The sequence below is a fragment of the Desmodus rotundus genome, chromosome 1 (assembly GCF_022682495.2).
Source record: "Desmodus rotundus isolate HL8 chromosome 1, HLdesRot8A.1, whole genome shotgun sequence".
Lineage (NCBI taxonomy): Eukaryota > Metazoa > Chordata > Mammalia > Chiroptera > Phyllostomidae > Desmodus > Desmodus rotundus.
The window spans coordinates 187,664,235-187,685,647 of NC_071387.1; the positions used below are offsets into that span (position 1 = coordinate 187,664,235).

Consider the following 21,413-nt stretch of genomic DNA (forward strand, 5'->3'; position numbering starts at 1 on the left):
CTCCGCGCGGCCGCGGGGGGCGCTGCTCTCGCACAGGCAGCGGGGCCGCCGCCTCTCCGGCTGCCCGCCAGCGCCGCCGCCTCCGCAGCTTCCGGGGCGCGCAGGGTGGGACTGGTCGCGGTGATCGGCTGGCCCGGGGACGGTGGCGCGCGGCCCGGGGCCTTAGGGCGCGGCGGGGCGACCTTGAGGGGCGGGGGCACCGAGCGATCCCGAGGCTCAGAGGGCGGCGGAGCTCTGCAGTCCGGCCCAGAGCTGGGGTCCCCGCGCCGTCCCGGGAGGGGCCGAAGAGTGTGAAAGACTGGCAGAGGGGGCAGACGGCGGGATCGCGGTCGCGAGGAGTGACAGGGTCGAGCTGGGGCTGGGAAGGAGCGGGCTTGGGTAGCGAAGTGCGGGGGAAGCTTCTCTGAGCCGCGGCTGCAGTCTGATTCGGGCCCACCTGGGCATCTAGGTACTGGGAAGAGACCGAGGTGCCGCTCTGGGCTTGCGTTAGAGACCGAGAGAAGGTCGCCGCGGGAGGAGCATCTCCAAAGGCGACCGGACCCGCGTCCCGGAGCAAAATGCGCAGTGGGCCGCAGGCACTGGTCCCAGCAGGCGGTCAGACCTGCCTCCAGCACTTTCCTAACAATGAGCCGAGATTCTTTTCAACGCAGCGCTGTTGTAAAAAACGAAACAAACAAAAAACTCGAAAAGTCTGTTTCTTTTAAATAAACAAGGGGAAAGGGAAAAAATCTTTTATAGTGATTTCATCTTTTATAGCTGGCCCAGTGATTCCAGAGTAAATAAGAGCTGTGCTGAGTATTTCATCTAAAACTGTGTGACAGCAGCGCAGCGTCCATCTCTGCACCCAGCGCACTGTGACTGGCGGGTTTAAGGCCCTTGGTCAACGAGAAGTGCCTTGGATAAATGGATAATCTCTGTACTTTCCGCCCAGTTTTTCCTTTGACCAAAAACTGCAAAAAATGGAGTCTTTTAAAAGGAGAGGGTGGGGGGAGGGGGAGGGCCTCGTGCAGAGCCGGGCTGCTGTGCAGTTGTCACCAAGGTCCAGAGGGTTTAATGCCCTCTTCAAATTGGTAATTTTTGAAGAAGGGGCGGGGCAAAATGTGTAGCCTGTCCTGCTTCTACTGTTTTGCACTGCCCTTCTACAAGCATCTTTAAAAGTTTAATTAGCATAATGGATTTAAATAATTTATAATTAAAAGTAACAAAGTAATTTTGCACCTAGGAATGAGTCTGCTGGCTCACATTTAGCTTTGTAAAGCTTGGGTCAGTAGTGAGCTTGAGACCTCAAACGCCTGGTTTCAGATATATCACAATTATTTGAAAGTATATCACATATTTTCCATATTTTATGCCCTTTAAGAGACCTTTTTAAATTCCACACAGTGTGAACAAGGCCTTGAGAAATAGGAAACTAATTTATCCCGTGGCCCTGATGTAACCTCAAATTGCATCCTCTGTAATTAAAATGAAATTTTAGTGATTATTTATTGTGTTAAATGTGTCCAACGATATTATCTGAAAGACTGCCCAGCAAAACAGGAAGTTCTCAGGTGCAGGACTCTCCTCAGTAGCCAATTCCTGAAAGGCATGTTTGAATATAGTCAAATCTCATTTTAAATACACTAAGAGAACTTGTTATTTAAAAGAATTCTCTGGGAAGGAGTTCTTTTCTAAAGCAAATATCACCTTATGGCGTAACCATTCTGTAAGTCTAGGTTTCTGTGGGCTCAATTTACCTGAAGCCATCTAATTACACTGACCTTTGCCTGGAATGTGGGTTGATGAGGCCCGGGATCAATCCTCATCAAGTCCAGTTTGCTTTGGTTGGTCCCTAGACAAGGGCAGGACATTGCTGCTGCTGACTGATGGAAACACACGCCTGTGATCTGAAGGATGCATGGTGAGAAAGTTCTAGTAAATCAATGAAAGATCATCATCCTTGTTTGAGTATTCTAAAAGTGTATTTTTTAAATAAGTGATTTAAGATTATCACCTTCAATTATGGCAAAGATCCCTTTTTAGATTTGAAAGTCCTCTGAATTTCAATCACACTGTGGCAATGTGGAAATGGAATGAATGAGACATTTAATTATTTTTTCTATCAAAGAACCAAAATCAGATAACAGATTTCAAAGAGAATTTTTGGCCTCTTTCTTTCTTCTTATTTTTAACTTAATAGTTTTTCGAAAAGATCACGCCAGAATATAAGTGATGATAATGAATAGGAAGTTTTCTATCTTACCTAGAACCCCAAGAAATGATCCTAAATTCATTTAAATTAGATTCAGAGGGTGTTATCTTTCAAAGGGTATAGCTTTATCTTCAATTTGAAAAGTCTTTAGCTTAGATTTGATTGCTATACTCAACAGCATAAGAAAAAGTATATACATATATGAAAAAATACTGAAAAACCTGTTCAACTATTGATAGTGGTTAGATATAGGTGCAGAGTATTACTTTCCTTTTATACTTTTCTGTATTTAATGGACATTTAATGTATTTAATGTACTCAATGGACATAAGTATATAAAACTAAAAAAAGCTTTAAGAATATTTACAAAGCTTCATCAGAAATGCAAATTAGCGTTGATTTCAGAGCCCAGAAAAAGTTGCTTTTCCCAAAACAACTTTATAAATGACCAACAATACATTATTATTTTGATGCCTTAAATTATTATGCTAATTTTTGAAGAAACTAAAAGTTACATACATGTCTGATTTACTTTTTTCTTGAATTGATCTTAAATGAATATGTTGAAAAGTTTTGTCTGCTGCAAAGGACAGAATAAAAAAGATCACCCACTTCTAGAACTCTGTAACTCAGACTTGCTTGACCTCAGGTGCCCAGCTACAGCAGTGGACGTGGTCTACAAGCTTTGTCCACTCAGGTGAGACTGACTTTACAGAGTTATCCACGTTGGTCACGCAGAATGATCCTATACCATATATTTAGTATAACCAACTTATTTAACATAGTTGTGATGAAAGATTTAGTCCTGGATATTGGTGGGTAGTTTTGAAGTGAGTAGCAAACCCTCCCAAAATAGATACAAATTCAAGCCTTACAGTTCTACATCTGGGCCTACTGCAGTTTTACTACGTGGCTCATTGGGGATGCAGTGAGGGAAGCTTCTGATTCACTAGGTTCGTCAATAAAAGTTTTATTAAAATAAAAGACTAAAATAACTACTAAATAAAATAGACTATTTCACTGTGTTCGTATAAGCATGGCCCTGCTTGATGGATCCGAGCTTTTGGGGAGCAGAGGTTGTTTCCCTCCCCAACTGTTTGCCATCGGTGTGTCATTCTGGTCCAAGGCCGAGTTATCACTTTCCTGGGGTAATTATCAAAGCCAGTTGTCCTCTCAGCACATCCCAATAGCTGGAGGCAGGAGGTGAGTGGCATCAGTATATGTGAAGAGCAGGAACAATAAAATGGCATTGGTCCAATCAAGAGAGCCTAAAGTACATAAAATGAAATGGAGTCACTCATGTCAACCAAGATGGCTGTCAGTCAGCCATGACACTTTGGTTCAAGTGGGAAACTACCTAAGTCAGAGCAGACACATCTGGCAAGGAGACACACCTAAGATATCTGCACATGTGATCAGAATAGCAGAACGGGACCACCCATCGATCAGCTCCTGGGCAGATTCTCCACTTGGCATCAGGGATGGTGAGACATTTATCAAAAAGACCCAAAAGAGTAGTCCTGGCTGGTGTGACTCAGTGGGTTGATAGCCAGCCTGCGAAATGAAAGGTTGCCGGTTCGATTCCCGGTCAGGGCACATGTAGGCCAGGTCCCCAGTTGGGGGCGTGTGAGAAGCAACTGATCAGTGTATCTCTCACACGTTGATGTTTCTCTCCCTCTCTCCCTCCCTTCCCTTCTCTCTAAAAATAAATAAATAAAAACAAACAAACAAACAAGACTCAGAAGGTGGAGTCTACCACTTTCAAGGTATAACTGAGGCAGGCTCCACACTACTGCTGAGACAGCTGAGCTCCACACACCAGGGTGCTGCTCCATGCCACACTGATCTCCCTTGTCATCTGCTGCCAGAGGCTCTGCCCTGCTAGACTGAGCACTTTGCCTGCCCTGCTGCACCCAGCTCTGGAGGTCGTTCCTTGCAAGATGCTGACAACTCCCTTGTCCACTGTGCTGTCTGCCAGGCCTGCAGACTGAGAGTCTGGGACTTGGGTTCGTTATCCCCCATTGATTGCTGTCTGTGTGTGTTAATATTTCTCTTGGATTGTTAGAAGGTGGGTAGGATATTAATGTATGTCAATGCTCTACTTTGAGTGAACCTGCATTCAATAAAAGCTGAGTGAATGGCATGGTTACTGTGTGTGACTCTTGTCTGTTCCTTGGTGCCAGCTGCTCAGCAGGCAGCTAGCCGAGCAGTTGCCCGGCTGACTTATAGGAAAGACTATATCACAAACCTATGCTTGTGACAGTATATTATTCTGAAATTGAATATTTGCTATAGATAAGCTAGAATTAGCTAGTTAAATTCTGTGAAATTATAGTCCTCCCTTTTAATGACTGCTTTAATAATATACTTATTTTTGCTTAAATAATATTTTAAAAGTAACACACAGATGCTTTTAAAATGTTGGGTTCTAAAAAGAAAGGGGGAAAGTCTCTACATGCTGACATGGAGTGATCAGCAGGGTATTTTGGTAATTGCAAAAAGCAAGGTGCCAAACTATAAAATTGTATGATAGTTTGGGAGTAAAAAGGGAAAGAAATATGAATATGGTTGTGTGTGCATGTGTATATTTGCTTGTATTTGTGAAAAGACACACCAGAAGTATAATCTAGAAATTATTTAAATGCTTATCAGTGGGGGGAGAAAGAGAGCACAGTGGAATAGAGATGGAAGAAGAACTTCTCTGAATGTACCTGGCTATCTAGTTCTGGCTTTGGAAATATTCATGTTTTACATGTTGAAAATATAAAGTTAAATGAAAAGAAAACAGTCATGGATGGCAGACATAAATGTCATGCTTGGGTTTTTTTTTTGTTTATTCCTCTTTTAATCTGGGAAAAAGATTTGAGGAAGCTTTCATCAGAGCACAGGTGTGTATACATATATACACACATATATATGTGTGTGTATATATATATACATATATGTGTGTGTATATATATATATCTTAACCACTTTTATAAATTTTGATTTTTTGGTAATTGCTAGAGAATAAAACATTTTGGGAGGCTTTTGCCTGGTTAATTATATAACCAGATGGCATTGTGTATTGTCAGTTATTAATTCACTCGTACCTCTGAGAAGTGGCCTAAAAACCAAAGGTTTGGGGATGGACCCTGCTCATGCCACTCAAAAATGCCACCGCCACCACCCCAGCCACCCCCTGACTCTCAGAGTTTTGGACGTAAGTGCTTTGTGTAGGTGAGTGTCTGATGATTTGCTGACTTCTGTCTGGCTCCTTGTGGTGAGACACCGAGTGGCAGTGTGTGTACAGTCTGTCCCAGCCCTGCCAGCCCATGGTGGCAGCTCTTAATGGGTCAAATAAAATGGAGGCCATAAGATGAAAATGTCGCTACTCTTTGTTCCCCTTTTTTTCTCTTCAACTTCTGTTTTTACTTGTTTTATTTAAATGACCAAAATAACATAAAATGCCTGTAATTAAAAATATTCAAAAACCTTAAATTTTTATTCTTACTACCTACCCAAGGTCTATATACTTTTCATCTTATTTTTATTTATTTATTTTTTGGTCAACTTACTTTTAAAAGCTCTAAATGAGTGTTACTCATTAGACTATATTAGGTATTAATTTATCAGACAAATATGTAGTATATTGTCATCTTCATGTTAATATAGAGCTTATCCTTAAATTCCTATATCCCCACCGGAGCATTTTTTTTAAACTTGAAAATATTCCTGATTTCAAAAAGGTATTCTGCTACTTACTATATGATTTTACTTGTGACTCAATAGATGATTAAGCAAGGTGTTAATGAAACCTGTATCACTTTAATCTCCATATAGATGAGGTAACATTGTTTTAATTCATTCAGCAATCTCTTTTGAGTGCTTATGGTGTGCCAAACATGGTGCAATGTGCTGGGTATACAGTATGGGATAAAGCAAACATAATCCCACTCAGGTTGGGAATAAAAGATATGTTTTGTCACTGCTCCTACTTAACACCTTACTGCAGGACCTAGCCAATGCAGTCAGGCAAGTAAAAGAAATAAAAAGTATACACCATTGGAAAAAAATAATTTGTTATTCATAGATGACAAGATAATTTACATAGAAAATCCCAAAGATTCTATAAGAAAATTATGAACTAATATGTGAGCTTAGCAAGGTCGCAGGATAGATGCAAATTCAATATAAAATAATCAATTGTATTTGTGTATACTAGCAATGAAAATTTGGAAATTGAAATAAAAAATACCTGTTACAATAGTATTAAAATCCATGAAATACTTAAAAATAGATCTCATAAAATGTGCACAAGCTTGTATGTTGAAAACCACAAATGATAAGAATTCAAAGAAGACCTAAATAAATGGAGACATGTAATATGTTAATGCATCAGAAACATCACCATTATTAAGATATTAATTCTACCCAAATTGGCCTACAGATTAAGCATAATCTCAATCAAAATCCTTTGGAAAAAGAAAAGCATGGGACTGACGATGGCCAAAACGATTTTGGAAATGAAGAACAAATCTGGAGAACTCAGACTCCTGATTTCAGGACTTGACCAGTACAGTGTGGTGCCGGTGAAATACGCGTACAGATCAATGGAATAGCATGAAGAGTCAGAAACAGACCCTCACATATATGGCCAATTGATTTTTCACAAAAATGCCAAGGTAATGAAATGGAGAAAGAATAATATTTTAAACAAATGGTGCTGGGACAATTGGACACCCATATGCAAAATAATAACCCTTGAACCATACTTCATACTGTGTATACAAATTAACTAAAAATAGATTATAGATTTAATGCAAAGACAATACTTCTAGAAAAAAATAAGAGAAAATTCTTTGTGACATTAGATTAGGGAATGATTTCTTGGATACACATCAAAAGCACAAACCACATACATGAACCACACATTTCTCACAACTAATTTATGAGAAGGTATATTAGTTGAATTCCTTTTTTGAATGTAAGAGAAGTCAGCTTAAACTAGCCTAAGTTGAAAGGAGGGATTTATTACGCATAAACAGTTATGTCCCACAGAGCCCAAGCCAACAGCAGTTTCCCTCAGGAAGGGACTAGAACCAGGGACCCTCCAGAGGCTAAGAACGCAGGACCGATTCTTCTCAAGAATGTACTTTTTACTATAAAAACTCTCCGTTTCCTTTCTCCTTTGGAACACTCTGGGTATTGCCTAGTTGTGTTTCTAATTTGTAAATCCTAGGACCCTAGGCCTCCTGATTCATTTAAGCTTGGTTGACAGGTGGCTGGCCCAGTAGGGTTTGAGTCCTTGGACCCACTACCTGTTTGCAGGAAACATGAATGCAGAAAAGCACCCAGAGTAGTTCCCAGGCAGGCCTGCTTGTCTGCACAGCTAAAATTTGCAGACATAGAATTTTTGGTCTCTCTGATTCCAAAGCCAGTTCTCCCACTTTCTTCTCTTATGCTTCTTCTGGTTTGGCCACATCCGTACTGAGTTTGAGGTGGATTAGCTGCCAGAGGTGGACTGAGCTAGGCATTGCTTAGGAAGGGAGTCCCTTTGGACTGAGGTAGGGCAGCCTTGCAGGAAGGCCTGGGATCTGTGGCAGGTCAGGAATTGGGACACACCAGGGCGTGGTCCCTGTGGCCAAAGTAAAGACTGGACCTTCAGGAGAAGCTGAGTGGCCTGACCTGGGGCGGAGGCAGTGCTGGAGCTGCTCTCAGAGAAACTTGTTTTGGTTGGAGGTGAACCTCTAAGTTTGTTTTTTGATGAACTGCTTTACCCAAGAAATGTTCCAGTCATGTCTTAAAAGGCTTCGCCCCTCCAGAGAGGGTCTGGTTTTCCTGAGTCAGTGATTTTGTCTCCTTCTGTCTAAGAGAGCTGCCAGTTTTTCTCCAAAAGAATGTTTTGCCCTTAGGGTAGATGGGGGCTCAGGTAGCTCTGGCCCAAGACCTAGTCTTCATAGTCTTTGAGTTAGTAATTTTCCAATTTTCTCCCGGTGCTGGTCCCCAGGTGGCGTTTGACCTGAGCCTGACACTAACTCCATCAGCTCCAGTCGCCAGGATGTCTGCACAGAACAGGTATCCATGACAGGCCTTATCTTGGGTTGACCTGGCTGCCTACCAGGGAAGAGTTGCTGCTTGAGGGAGGCCCCATCCCAGCAGTAAAGAAAAGCATCTTATCCTTGCCCCAGCATTTCCCAAGAACTCTGCTTACTGCTTTTGAGGCATGTTTACAATAGGCATGTGCTCCTCTCTCCCTGACCTGTCAGTGCAGAACATGTGGCCCAAGGCTCAAAAAATGTGTAGATCAATAACAAATTAAGTTTGAGATAGGTCATTGGATAACAGTTTCCAATGCCAATTAATAACAGTCATTAAAGGTAAAAGTGACTGTGTTTTCTGAACCCCAGATGTTCTTTTTGGCTACTTTGAAAGCCAGTGTGGGAGGTATAATTTAGAGGCAGAAATATTTAAGGCTGGGGTGAAAGGTTGGTGAAAGTGTGGTTCTTCCTCTCTGTTCTAGGCCCCGGTGGCTGCTGTTGCAATGGGCAAGTGTAGGGAAACCTGGGAAGGTTGTGCTGGTCCTGGCTGGATGCAACTCCAGGTGCAAAGCGGTCATTGTGAAGAGCATCGAGGGTGGCACATCAGATCACCCCTACAGCCATGCTCTTGAGGCTGGAATTGACCATCATCCCTGCAAAGTGACAGCTGCCATGGGCAAGAAGGAAATTGCCAAGAGAACAAAGATCAAGTCTTTTGTGAAAGTTTATAACTACAATCACTTTATGCCCACAGATACGGTGTGGATATCCCCTTGGACAAATCTGTTAACAAAGATGTCTTTAGAGACCCTGCTCTGGAACCGACAGGACCCGACAGGAGGCCGAGGTCAAGTTCAAAGGGAGGTATAAGAAAGGGCAAATGGTTTTTCCAGAAGCTGCAGTTTTAGATATTTTTTGCTCCAGTCATTAAAAATCCAGAAAAAAAACCCCAAAACCCTAAATTTTGGCTGTTATATAAAAAGGAAAGAACACATCATTGGAACTGGAAAAAATGTCCAAGTCATTTGCTGGCTATACTAGACAGCAATTTAGTCCAACCATCCTCCCTATGTGTGTATCTGGCAGAAGCAAACCCTGAGACAACAAAAGAGAGTTAGCCAATGACATTCTTCTTGCCTTGGCGATCTCCATTTCTTTCTTCTTACTGTTCTTAGGTTCCATTGGGGAGGTTTGGGCGTGCCATGGGCGGTCTAAATGTTGAAGGGCCAGTAGGAGAGGCAGGGTGTGTAAAGCACCTAGACAAACAATAATTAACAGTAAAAATAAAGAGCACAGCAACAGGTAGTATTATCAATTACATATCATATGCCCTACTATGCTCAGTGCTTTAATGTGTAGGGGTGTCCAGCCTGCAGCCCATGGGCTGCATGTGGCCCAGGATGGCTATGAGTGCAGCCGAACACAAAATTTGTAATTTACTTAAAACTTTTTTTTTTGCTCATCAGTTTCCATTAGTGTTTGTGTGTTTAATGATGTGTGGCCCAAGACAACTCTTCTTGTTCTAGTATGTCCCAGAGACACCAAAAGGTTGGACACCCCTGATATTACCTCCTCATTCACTCATCCACTCTTTATTCATTCAATTGTCCAACAGTTATTAATAAGTCAAGCAGTATTGGGAACCACCCTGCCTAGTGTCAGAAGCTGTAACCCCCCATGGCTAAGGTTGGGTAAAAAGACCTTGGGACCATAAGCCACTAAGGAGACAAAGCTTATCTTTCCTGGCAGGGGTATTGCCTCTGCCCCCTTTTACTTCACCCTGCTTGGCCCCAGGTGGATGACTGGTTAGCCAATGACGAGTAAGATTCCTGAAAGGAGGGACAACCTAAGACAGGCGTGATCACGAAGGGGCCCTCAGGGAAGGACTTGGGGAGCTATAGAAAAAGGGGGTGATGGACCCTTGCCCCTCAGCTTTGACATAGCCTGAGTCCTAATTCTGTCTCCAAGAAGTCTCCTAATCTCGTGGCTGCCTTACTTCCCCTCCCTGACTTAAGCCTGAAACAATGCTGGAGGTGGGTGCAGCCCTCTGCTGGAAAGGGCGGGTTCCCCAGGGAGATCAGGCCTAAGAAACAATGCATAAAATCCTATGAAACCTACTTTGCTAATACCCTCAATTTAAATAATAAGGGTCCAAGCCTGAAATGAGTTTGTTTCCCCAAAGTTTTATGGCCCTTTAGCCATCTGACCCTGACTCAGAATAAGCTCTCATAGTTCTTCGAATGTTATCTATTGTTTGATCCTTACTGCCTGACAATAATGGATGAGCTTTCCATATTTGCCCTGTATTCCTATGCAAATTAAGCCAATAAAAGCCTGTCAAGGCAAGGGTCGGGGCACTCTCCCCTTGAGAGAGTGGCTGTGCTGTCCCTCTTCCTCCACAGGACTCGGTAGTCCATGTGAATTTGTCTCGTCTCAGCCACAAAGCCACGGACACTGCTTGCAGATGACTGCATCAAAGCAGCATTCTAGGTTCCAAGGATACAGCAATGAAAAAAACAAAGTCCTTGCTCTCATTGGGCTTACATTCTAGTACAGAGACAGACAACAAATACATGTATAACTCGAAATAGACAAGTCCTGAGAAGAAATATAAGTCTGAGTATGGATAAAGGGGAACAGAGGAGGGCCAGGGAAGGTCATTCTGGCGAGTGGGTGGGTATCTGTTGTTCAGGCAGAGGGAACAGCAGTGCCTTGAGCCTGGGGAGGCCCTGGCATGTTGAAAGAAGGAGCAAGAGAAAGAGAGTTGGGGAACAGTGTGCACGGGGTGGCTGGGGGTCTAAGTGGAAAAGGGAAGCCATTGGAATTGCTGTGCAGGGATATTGCCACATAGGTTTTAAAGGAATTGTTCTAATTGCTTAGTGGAGAAAAGTCTGGGAGGCCAGTTAGGAGGCTACTGCATTTGTCCAGAAGGCAGATAACGACGGTTTGAAGCCATGACCTAAAATTGGAGCAGGTGAGAATAAGTGTATCCTGGAAATACTCTGAAGTTATGAAGGCAGTATTTGCAGATGGGCTTGGATGAGGACAAGAGGGAAGGCATGTTTCGCCCAGAATCCAAACTTGCAATTCCATTTACAGATGTGGGCAGCACCAGAGGACGCGGAGCTGGTCTGGAGTTGAAAATCAAGAGTTAGGTGTGGACATGCCAACTTTGCAATGCTTATTACACAAATGTCAGGGAGAGAGCTGAGGGGTAAATTCATCTGGAGCTTAGAGGGGAGGCTGGAGATTAGATTCGAGTGACATCAATAAAAAGATGCTATGTGAAATCCCCGGCCTGGATAAAGCCATCAAGGGAGTGAGAAGATAAGAGATGCAGAATACTTCCATATTTATGGGCAGGAAAGAGCCAGATGCTCAGGGAGTTCAAAGAAATGGGAGGAATCAAGAAAGTCACCAGCTATGTCAAATGCATGAATAAGTTAAGGTGAAGACAGAATTGGCCACAAGGGTTAATGATATGTATTTCATTCATCTCAAAACCTTATGAGTACTATAATTATCCACACTTTACAAATGAGGAAGTCAAGACTTTGCGGGGCTCACAGCAGTCAGTGATGGAGCCAGGGGTCCCACCCAGGCTAAGCCCAGGGCCTCACCCCTCCCTGGCTGGGCTACCCTGGAGCCACCCATTTCCCTTCCTACTTCACTGGTGAGTCCTGGACTTTGTACCTCACCTCCCTAGTAAACAGTGACAATGCTCCAGGGAAGAAGCCTATCTCAGCTCCATTGTAGGGTGACAGATTATTGCAAAATCTTCTGAGAGAATGATTCAAATGAAGACAGAGGAGGGATAATATAGAGCATTTAAGAAAACCCTCCCTTACCACTTATCTTTGAGCTCATGATTGCTTTAAAATGTTCTCATTAGCAAGTGTGTGTCTGTGTGAGTGAGAGAGAGAGAATCAAAATAAAGAAGTGTTTACACCAAAAATGTAGTGGGGGGGATTTACAGGCTTTTCTGAGTTTACAGGCTACACAACAGATTTGCGGGTGAAATTTAAGCTCTCTGTGTTTGTTCTTTCTCTTTCCCTCTTTTATGTTTAATGCACATTAAAGAAAAGCTAATTAGGACACTGTAGGAGTAGCATAAGTAGCCCTCATCACTAAAGAATATTATCGGTTGACTGCAAAATATTTTGCATAAAAAGGCATTCTCATTTTTTGAAGAAAAAAGTAGCTAATCCACTGTCCTACTTTACACATATTATTTTCTGCTGGTTTATTTCTAAAATTAGTACTACTTTAAACAATGATTTTCAAATCTAAGTTCCTCAATCTAAAATTGAAAGGATCTAGAGTGGGTAAGTTTTACAGTTTTTACGTGCCATACAGTTTTTAGATGATGGTTACAAAATGACACTCTTACTTTTGGTGGGAACTAGCTTCCTAGGCTGCCATGACAAATTACTACAGATTGTGTGGCTGAAAACAATAGGAATGTACACTCCCCCAGCTCTGCAGGTCTGAGGTTCAAAATCAGGCTGCGGGCAGAGCTATGCTCCCTCCGAGGTTTCTAGGGGAGGACCCTTCTTTGAGTCTTCCGGTTTCTGATGACCACAGGCATTTCCTGGTTTGTGGCATCAAAAGTCTAGTTTCTCCCTTTGCTATCAGAGGACTTTCACCCCAGTCTCTACCTTTCTCTGATAAGGACTCTGATTGGATGGAGGGACCACCAAAAATCCAAGATAATCTCATTTTGTGATTCTTAATTATATTTGTAAAGATCCTTTTCTCCAAAAACAAACAAAAAAAGGTTTCATTTACAGGTTCTGGGGTTTAGGGTTTGGATGTATATTTGGGGGGCCACTATTCTACCCATTATACAATGTCTGTGGGTGAAGAAGGGGGGCTGTAATAAATCCAACTGAGTAGTAACTTCATAGGGTGATCTGATCATAAATTCCAACCGAGCAGGTCATGGTAGGTAGTCATGACTCTGGCATATAACCTTTTACATAAAAGGTTGATTTTTGCCTTAAGCAAGCCCTGTTCATTGTTTCTGTGCATCTAGGTTAATACTTTTTTTTTTTTTTTTAAGGTTAATACTCTTTTGACATCCCTTTTTCAGACCCCTGGGAAGAGTAACCACCCTGAAAAGAAAACAAGATCTGGTTAATTATCACCTAATCCAATCCTCGCTTGGCTTTCTCCCACCTTCCAATAATCTTCCTTAGGTTCCCTCCTTAATTCCAAATGCATAGAAGAAACTACATTTGAGATCTTGGTCCTTGGTATTGTGTTCAGTTTGGCTCAAATGAACTCTTATAAAAACTCTATGCAGATTTCACCTTCTTATCTCATCAATATGCAGACCCTTTGGTAATCCTATTTTACTCTCATAATAAGTCGGTGAATTTAATTTAGCAACAGAAGCTTAGAAAGGGTGTACCGAAGGTCACCCTTTTATCAGGTGGTAGAACTGGGCCCTGGATGAAGGTGTGTCTGGCTCTTCAGCCCAAGCTTTTTCTTAATCACTTTGGAATGACTGAATGAGCAAATGCACACACAGTGAACTTTCTGTTTACCATAACCTGTGAAGTGTAGGTGGCTAATCACAGCTTTGACCGAAGGTGAGCAGAGTTTGCCATTGTAAAATACACCTCTTTGGGAATATTCGTTATTTCCAGCTGGCTGCCTTTAAGAAACAGCAGACATGGGAGAAACTCTAAAAATCAAGTAGAAGTTTTCCTTTGTGAAAGGACATCTACACTTGCGAGGGAAATCTCTTTCTGTGAGGGTGTTATCGCAATCTCTAGAATTCTTTTCAGTGGAGAAGGCAGGACTTCAATCTGCATCATCGTTGTTTACTGAGCTTTTCCCATCAACTCCCATTACTGACTCTCTACGATCATCTTAGGCTGCAGGTGGTATTTAAGGTGATGGCTTTGGTCATTCATCAAGTCAGTCAGTTAACCTGGGTCTCGCCCATGTCTATGGGAGGGAGGTATGCGTGTTATTCAACTTTAATTTGTTTTTCTCCTGTTAATCTGTCTCACATCAATGTGGTTATTAGACCAGCCAGAAGAACCTAGAAGGGTAGATAAAAATTTTTCCTCCCCTAGCACGCCAAACATGCTATCCAGAGCAATGGTTCCCAAGGGCTGGTCCATGGGCCAGTACCAGCTCAGGAGCAAAGATTTACCAGTCTTTGGTATGAGGAAAATATGAACATAAAATAAATGTATTCAATGAAGAACCACCTCCGTGATGACAGCATGTTTATTCTTTTCTGTTATTTGCAAAATAATGACAATAGTAATAGGTAGATTTTTTTAAAAACATTCTTACTTGGCAAAATAGACTGACCATTTTGAGTTGGAATCCTTTAAAAAAAAAGAAAGACTTCTGTGAGATCCCAACACCTGGGAATGACTCTTCCAGAGACAATCAAGCAATCAGCAGCAGAGCCCCCATTTGAGGGCAGATAGGCAGGTGCCTTTGCTGGTGATTTTGAGATTGCAATAAGAACTACTTCTCAGAAATATCCTCTTTCCTACCAGGCCCGGCTGATTCCGAGCAGGCCTTCCTCAGACTCCCACAGGTGTAGGAAGGGAACACCCCTTTGATTTGAACAAAATGGTTGCAGGCTTTGTCTTTCAAAGGGTTCTGTTCAAGTGAGGTGCTTGGAGAGCATACATTTCTAAAGACTGAGAACTGGGCTGCTAGAATCCAGGTAGGAGGGTGATGTAGGAGTGAGTAGAGGGAGGGGACCAAGGCATGCCCAGGAAGCCTAGGGGTGTTTGGTTGAGGAAACAGGGCTAGTGAGAACAAGTCTTAAATAATGGGCATACCCAAGTACTGGTGAACAAGTGCACAGAGCGAAGAAAAAAGAATGGGAAGGATCTTGATGACATTACACTAAGTGAAATAGGTCAGACAGAAAAGGACAAAACTATATGATGTCACTCCTGTGTGGAATATAAAACAAAAATGTAACAAACAAATAAAACAAATCAAAAACAAACTCATAGATACGGACAACAGAACAGTGGTTACCAGAGGGAAAGGAGGGTGGGGGAGGGTGAAATGGGTAATACAGATATCAAATTATAATGTTGCATACCTGAAGTTTATATAATTTTATTAACCAATGTTACCCCAATTTAAATAAAAGAATGGGGATGTCACATTTTGCCTGCTATTCTACCTCAAAGCAAAAGCCCAAAGAAAAATAAACACAACAAAAGAAACTCCCATGATGTCATAAAAGACGGGCCAGTTTCCACATGGAAATGTCAGATGAGACGATGGAATCCTTACAGTTTCTCTGTTTCAGAAGACTGGAGTCATGTGGGATTTCTTTCTCATTGTGTCCCTGTCATTGCTGCTGATTAGTGACTGACAGGATAAACACAGGTAATTGCAATCCTGTCCTCAACCACATTTCACAACACCCAGCCTTCCCTAACAGAATTGATCTGGTGCTCACGGCTTCAGAAAGATTATCCGGTGTCCACAGTAGATCACAAAAGATAAGACACGTTTAGGCACGTACCATGACCCCAGAAAGGGCTTGGTGTGTGATGGGCTTCATTTTTATTGCCCCCTTGGTGAGTCATGAATCACTGCACCCAACATACTGGGGACACACTTTGAAGCAGAATTCACCACCCTGGCAGTGACACTACCCCTCATTGCTGAGAGCTGAAAAGTTAAAAAGCCGCCTTTATGAGGCAACAAGTATTAGAGCAACAGCAGAGAGATTGTATACGATCAGAACAACTGGGACTATGATGCCGCATAGTGGGCTTATTACACCTGCTACATAATTGCTTTTTCTCCCGAACCAGATAATGTTGAAATGAACAATGGTCAAGAATCAGATCTGATGGCGTTTCCCATTTGTAAATATTTCAATAATAATTAGGAGACAAGGAATTCTGGGACTCTGGACTTCTGGACAAAGGAGAGAATGGTCCAGGGATATTTTTTCACTGTGAGAGATCTGACCCCTAAATCTATATTGTATCTTTATTGATTTGTGGGTGAGGGTGGGGTTAAAGTATTTGTAGGCTTGGAATACAGTGGCTCTCCAATGAAAACACCAAGCAAATTCTCTCAGCATCTGCCTCCCAGGACAGCGCTGGAGATTTGTCAGTGTGACGGCAAGCTAAATGGAATCTCTGTCCTCGGGATGCCTACAATCTACACAGGACATAAGATACGTAGGTGCATAACTCTAATAAAAGATAGAAAGTGGTGATGTGCTGGAGAGAGATACAGAGGAGGTGAGAAGGGAGGGTGTTCTCCTGGTCAGGGCATGGAGGGCAGCTTCGTGGGACATGTGGCATTGTCACTGAGCCCTCAGGATGGGTCTAGAAGAGGACTTAAAGCATTTGAGAATCTACTAATGAAGATGTAGGGACGTGCACTCCTGAAAGATGAAGCAGTGTAAGTATGAAAGTACAGGGCTTTTTCCGTGGGGATAACCCGAGGCAGGTGGGAAGTAGGGCTCCTAGTGATGAGCAGTGGAGAGTTGGGTTGGAAGACAAGATGGGCCTAGATTGTGGGAGCTTTGAAAACCAGACTGAGGAGTCTGACTTTTATTTTGTGTGTGATGTTTGCAGACAACACTGCTATTTGCCAACTCAGTAGACAGTACTTACTCCCTTTTTTCTTTGCTAACAGAGGCACATAAACTTTGCATTTTGTAGATTATCAGTATTTATAAAATCGCTTTGTAGGAGTTTGGTTAGAAGAGTATGGTTTGAGCTGATCAGTCCTTTCCATGAACAGCCCTGGAGTGATGACGGAGGTGGGACAGGAGGGAGAGAGACTTGAGACAGCCAAGAAGACAAAGATTGTGAAGCATAGTAGCCATAGGACACATCTGGGAACCTTCTAGAATAAAAAACTGTACAAAACCCACTTCACAAAGTACTGGACAGGCAATAACTTTCTCAACAGTCTGGATGACAACAGCACATTTATTTTGATTTGATTCATTCTAGTGGACAACTCAACTCCACCATAGAACTGTGCGATCCGTGCTCTCCGAGGACAGTATCCAGTTAGAAGGTGCTCCCTCTGCTCTGCCCACTGTTGTGGGCACACTTTGCTGCCCCCCTGCCCTCTGACAGTGTCAGTAATTATGTCAAATGTAGATGGGCTGAGTGGGTTGAATTGTGTCCCTCCTAAAAGACACGCTCAAGTTCTAACTTCTGGTACCTGCGAACGAGACCTTATTTGGAGAGCGGGTCTTTGTAGATGTAATCGTTAAGATGAGGTCTAAGAGAGTAGATCCTAAAAGTGCTCATCAGAAGGAAAAAAAAAAACCCTTTTTTTCTTTTTGTGTTTCTATGAGATGGATGTCAGTTAAACTTCCTGTGGTAATCATTTCACAGTATATGCTGTCAACTCATTTGGCATACTTTAAACTCATACAGCGCTGTATATCAATTCCATCTCAATACATTGGAAAGAGAACTTTAAGGGCCCCACTGAATTAGGTGGGCCTTTAACGCAATGAATGCTGTCAGTAGCAAAAAGGAAGATTTGGATGCAGAGACAGAACAGACAACGGGGCAGAAGGCCACGTGGGGCGGAGGCCAGCAGAGGCAGAGGTTGACATTATTTTGCCACAAGCCAAGGAACTCTGAGAACTGCCACAACCATCAGAAGTTAGAAGAGGCAAGGGACACTTCTTCCCTAGAGCCTTCCAAAGTCCTGCTGACACCTTGATTTTGTACATCTAGTGTCCAGACCTTTGAGAGAATTCATTTCTGTTGTTTTAAGTCATCCAGTGTGTGGTCATTTGTTATGGCAGTCCTAGGAAACTAACACGTTCACCAATGACTGTGACTAAAAGACAAAGGTTGTCATGCTGGATGAGAAATAACTATACATTGTTTGGAAAAGGCACAGTTTAAATAAAAAGACACAGACAAGCGAAATGTAAACAAATAGAAAACAATATGCCACACAAACTGTAGCCGACAGGAGGTTGTTGTGGCGATATTAGGATCAAACCAGGTCGACTCTAAAGTAGGAGGAACATCTCTTACTGATAAAATAAGCTGTTCAACAGAAACATATAACATCTTAAATTGTGAACACCAATAACATGGCTTTCAAGCACATGAAGCAAGTATTAGCAGCACTAAAATGAGAGATGAGAATTCACATTATAGTTATAGACACAAACAACACACATTTCCCAGTACCCGACAGAATAAGCAGTGGACAAAAAGAAAAAAGGAGACTTTGTGGAAAGTGACTTCAAATGGTGGTCTTGATAGGGGACTTAAGAGTTGGAAAATTTTAGTTTAAGGTAAATAGTTATAAGCCTAGCAAGTAATGTATATGTTAAAGCTTTTGTTTCAGAAACTACAGATAAGGCCCGTCCTGGCTCCTTGGAAAACAGCTGACCTCCTGGGGCACTGCTGAAGATTACCACCTGGGGACAAGTGGAGGCATCCAGGCCATTGTGTTTCAGGGAGGGGCAAATGACCACCTGCCCCTGGGAACAGCTAACCGCCCAGGACAGGAATGTTGCAGTTTCTTCTACCTGACCCTCCCTGAATTTCAAAATCCCTCACCGCACCTTGTTTATTCCCTGCTATAAAAACCTTGGCCTGGAAAGAAAAGACAAGATGGTCTGTGGGGTATGAACTGGCCATCTTCTCAGATCATCGACCAGCTCAATAAAGCGCCCATAAAGATTCAGTGGCTGTCATTGCTTATTGGGTTTGGTAGTGCCAGGCAGCCCGAATGCCGAATGCCGGTGTCTTTTCCAGTTTCAATCTGATCGTGAATTCCTGACTGGGCAGGCCATGGTGGGTAGTCATGCCCAGGCATGTAACTTCTTTAGTAAAAGGTTTATCTTTGCTTTAAGCAACTCCTGTCCACTGTTTCTTTGAAATGCCCCCTTTCACACCCCCCAAGAGAGCACATAACTTACCTCTCCTTTACCCCCATTCCCAAATTTCATCCTCCCACGTCCATGTAATCTTCCTTATGTTCCCTCCTTACTTTCAGATGCATAAAAGAAGCTGCACTCTGTTATTCTCCAAAACATTTACCTCAGTTTGTATAAGTTTGGACATTCTTACGTGAAAAAAAATCAGTACATGTAACAACATATTTGAGTAATGCAATTTACCAACTTGACTTGAGCAATGAGCTGAACTAGTGCAGGGAATTTACTTCGCCCTTCAGACAGATGGCGGGAGTGTCTCCAAACTGTTGGCAGGATTTGAGTGGCTCCAGAAATATACAAATGACAAGACCAGAATTATAAATACAGTGATTTATTTGGTGGTGGTATGGGGGGTATTGGTGGTTAAGGGGCCAGAGCAGTGTGAGCGTAGGAGCCAGTGTGGTTGATAGAGGAGGCAGAGTCCAGGCCCAGGGAAGTGGGACAGCCTTTCTCCTCTCCCTGGCAGCAGGGGAGAGGTGAGGCTGTAAACTGGGAAAATGAGATAAGGAGGGGGCCAGTAGAAAATTACGGGAGGCCACAGAGTACAGGGGATAAGAGTGAGGACTTTGGAATCGCACTGCATGAGTTTGAATCCAGTTCTAAATCTCACTTGCTGTGTGACATTGGGCAAGTTACTTCACCTTTCTGTTCCTCATTCACCCAGCTGGAAAAAAGTATAACCATGGTCCTAGTGTCATGTGAGGATTAAACAAGGTGAAAAGGTTTTTATGAAGATAAACAAGTCGATAAGGTTGTTGTGTTCCTGGCACACCATTCAGATGTTGGATGCTTCTGGGAAGAGGCATCTCAGGGAAACTGCTCTAGCTGTGGGTGTCCAAGCAGTTGAAGGTCATGGTGCAAGGGTGCAGCCCAGGATGGAGGGTGCCTTGTCAAGGACCTCTGGGCATTTTATATCATTAGAAAGAATCCTGAGGCAGGCAGCCTCTGGAGTGTCCCAGGGCAATGCGTCTGGAAAGCACAAGCATCCTTCCACTGCAATTAGTAGTATCTTCATCTTTTCTCCAGCTCTTAAATTTAGTGCCATTTTTTCTGATTATGAAGGCTCCACACTGCATCATAGGTAATAGGTAAAAATTGGAAGCAACCTACGTATGTATCAATAAGGGAATGAATGAATGAATTATGGTATATTTGATGACTTCTCTAGTGCAGTTCAAATAAGTAAATTGGTTTAATACACAGCAACCTGAATGACTCAAAATCTAATGCTAGTGAAAAAAGTGTAGTAGAGTAAAATTTACATAACTTTTCAAGCACAAAGAGAGCAACAATATATGATATTAATGAAAGCAGAATACATAAAAATTAATAAAAACTCAGACTAGGTGGATGTATATCCAGGTCTGGGACTAGGAACAAAGTGGACTCAACTGTCATCTAGAACATTCTATTTTTTCATTAAATATCTTAAGCGAAAAGAGCAGTTAATTCTGAGTGGAGGTTCATTATTTTCTTGTACTTTTTCTTATTTTTCTGTATTTTCTGTTATTTTAAAAAGTTTTCATGCCCATTGTAGAAAATTTAGAAAACAAAGCATAGAAGCAGCAAATGACTGCTCAGATACAATCACTATCACCATTTTGTCCTATCAGGATATGTGTTTAAAATCATACTGACAGTTTTATAAAGGTTTTTTAAAACTTAATGTATTATATTGTCCTTTGTCATCATTTAGAGATATGGCTTTCAGTGGCTACAAAATAGTTCATCTTCTGCATATATTACAATTTATTTGATCATTTCTCTATAGCTGGATATATTTCCAACTATTTTGCCTCTATAAATAATGAGACCGTGAGCATTGTATATTTCTGATTATTCCATGAAGATAAATTTCCAGGAATTGAATTATGTGTTCAAAATGTATGGATGTTTTCAAGGCTACCGATAACATTGCCAAAATGGTTTTCCCAAAGTTTGGGCCAATTGACATTCGCACCGGTACTGCATGGGTACACGCTGATTTTAAGGTCCTTTAATCCAATAATAAGACTCCTAACTCACCCCACCTCCTTCGCAAGTTTGTTTTTCCTGGTCCTCCAGGCCTATTTTCTTTTGGATTTCCTCTAGTGGTCCTTGCGGCTTCAGGAAGGGAGTGGCTTCTGGCTGGTGGGCGATTTCCCTAATATTTGCTCCTGTGGAAAGCTCAGAGCCAGCTTCTTCCCTCTGGTGAATTCAGTCACTTCCAGTCAGGAGGGGCAGGGCATCTGACCACTGCTCCCACCTCCTGCTCTGTGGC

General features: G+C 42.4%; 1 long non-coding RNA gene and 1 pseudogene across 1 annotated transcript in view; one reads left to right on the forward strand and one right to left on the reverse strand.

Annotated features, from left to right (window-relative positions):
• The first annotated feature begins 55 nt into the window (after positions 1 to 55).
• LOC128779535 (large ribosomal subunit protein eL27-like) lies at positions 56 to 11,767 on the forward strand (annotated as a pseudogene).
• LOC128779536 (uncharacterized) overlaps positions 9,382 to 21,413 on the reverse strand; it is a 46,700-nt gene continuing 34,668 nt past the window's right edge. The window contains exon 3 of the long non-coding RNA XR_008425565.2: positions 9,382 to 9,467. This is a non-coding gene — a long non-coding RNA (uncharacterized lncRNA). The remainder of the gene's footprint in view (positions 9,468 to 21,413) is intronic.